The 2,580-nt window shown below is 34.3% G+C and overlaps 1 pseudogene; it reads left to right on the forward strand.

The window, feature by feature from the left end:
• The first annotated feature begins 693 nt into the window (after nt 1-693).
• Nucleotides 694-812, forward strand: LOC112484957 (annotated as a pseudogene).
• Nucleotides 813-2,580: the final 1,768 nt, after the last annotated feature.

The raw sequence follows: 2,580 nt of genomic DNA on the forward strand, positions 1-2,580 counted from the left end.
ACATTTGTTAATGTCACAACAAATCTCATCAGAAAAGTCTTCAAATGTTGTGAGGCCATCGAAATCATAATATTGGATCAAGTTTTTCCAAAATTTTAATTTTCATTTGAAAACCTAAATTTTTTCATTGGCAAAATATACTGTCAATAGTTTTGCTCAAAGCAAAAGACTCCCTTCATTTTTAAAAAGATGTCTGCCAAAATTCAAATCTGAATAGCCATAGTTTGTCTATTGTCCTTCCAAGTAAAATTGGTATTTCGTGAGAAAATCTGCTAGTTCCGCTCGCTACTCAGTCACCCAAGTGCTTTTCCTGCAGGCATCAATTCTACTTCAGTATGCAGCAAAAGTGCTTTATACGTACTTCACATTTCATTACAGATAATATTTTTAAAGTGTACTCAAGGAACAAAGTAAAGTGTACTCAAGGGTCAAGGTTTAATAAATTTAATAATTTTTGCTGCTTCTTCAAGGACATTCTTAAATTACATAGGCATTTTTTTATGAATTTGATGCCATTATAAATGCTATAATATTTTTTTACTTTCTAATTTTTTATTGCTAATATATAAAAATATAATTGATTTTTTTAATTAAGTTTATTGGGGTAACATTTATATAATTATATAATTTTCAGGTGTAAATAGGTATTTTTTTAATTGTGATTGTGTGGTGGCGAAGAATAAAATAACTACTGTCTACGGCCATGCCACCCTGAACAAGTCCCATCCCGTCTGATTTCAGAAGCTAAGCAGGGTCGGACCTGGTTAGTACTTGGATGAGAGACTATCTAGGAAGACCAGGTGCTGTAGGCATAAAAAATAAAAACAAAATAAAGGATTGTAAACTGACAAGGTCCTTGCAATCTGTGAGGTCAACCAAGGGTTGCCTCACCTAAAAAAATTAAATAAATAAATAAGAATAAAATGACTACTAGTAGAGTTTGATGCCATTGCCTTGTTTTGGGCTAAGGAGCCAGAATTTTTTTTTACTGTTTTTGCACCATCAGTAAAAATATCAATGCAGCAAAAAAGACTAATATCGTCTTGGTATTATTATGAAAATAGTTTTGACCTCATGGACTTCCTGAAAAGGTCTTAGGAACCATACTTTCATAACTGCTGACCTAAAAGAACACAGAGCAGTGTTAGTAGAGAAGTTGGGTGGGACAAGTTTAGTATTCATGCATATATAGATACATATGTGTGTGTGTGTGTGTGTGTGTGTATGTATCCGAGACTAGAATATCTACTCACATGTGGGTTATTTACTTATTATCTCATTTAAGCCTCACAGTGACATTCACAAAGCAGATATCACGATTCCTATTTTACAAATAAGAAAATTGAAGTTCAAAAATGTTAAATAATTTTCTAGATTAAATAAGGACCAGGATTTAAAGATGCAAATCTAGATCTTCCTGATGTTAAGCTTGTTCTGTCACTACTACACCAAGTTGTTTTCCTTCTATGGAACTATTTTGAATTTAAATAACAACTACTAAGATTTAATGAGCACTTACTATACACTAAAAACTGTTCTCAGAACCTTAAATGTATTATCCCATTTAATCCTCCCAACAGGGCCCATATTAGACCTATTTTATACATGAGGAAACAGAGACACAGAGCAGTTACTTAACTTTCCCAAGGACATAGAACTAAAAACTAGGGAGCTAGGATTTTAACCCAAGAGGACTGACTTTAAAACCATTTTGCTAAAACATCCTCTAATTTAAAACACTAATGAGATACCTAAAATTATATATATAATTTTTTATATATAATATGTATATGCATACTTGTAGTGATTACTTGATTAAAAGAACTACTTAAATATGTGAAACAGATACTTTTGCCTATTTGCATATCAAATATCATGTGATCAAAAGGTCTTGGTTTGTTTGTTTCATTTATTCAAGGAGAGGCAAAAGCATATGTGAAAAAACATTCTTGAGCGTGTGGAAATTTAAGCAAGAAGTTAATTCACATAAACCACGAAGAATAGAGTCCTAAAGGGAGCATAGTTCAGTTTACATTTCAGATTTTCAAGATCAGGATGTGGTGGCCAAGTCTGCAGATGGGAAACGATGTGGTCTGTGTCATCTGAACATATGACAGACACCCGTCAAAGAGCACAGCTGTTCCTGGAGAAGACCAGGGCCCTGGAACAATTATGAGTGTGACAATAGAAGCATTTCCTTTACCATCTACCACTACAAGAATTAGTCTCCTTGGGGTATATTTCCTTTTTCTGAAAATAATGGCAGTGGTATTATTACTCAGTCCACTAAAATGGGTTTATAGGTTAACTTCCAAGACAAGAGCTCTTTTTTTTCTAAGTGGAATTTCGTTTCCTCAGCCAATGAGGGACTCTTCATTTAGAAAGGTTATTCATCTTTACCTATGATTTTCATAAAAATAGGAACAGGCTCTCCACTTGCTCCTTCTATATGTATTCAAGAAACTGCCTCCCTCTGGGCCATGGAGTTCCTTTACTGCCCCCTCCCCTTCACCTACTGCAGACCCTGCTCTCAGACTCTGACTCTACTTCCTTGCCTCACCTCTGTCTTTTCTCAGTCTC

Source organism: Pteropus alecto, unplaced genomic scaffold, assembly GCF_000325575.1.
Source record: "Pteropus alecto unplaced genomic scaffold, ASM32557v1 scaffold248, whole genome shotgun sequence".
Classification (NCBI taxonomy): Eukaryota; Metazoa; Chordata; class Mammalia; order Chiroptera; family Pteropodidae; genus Pteropus; species Pteropus alecto.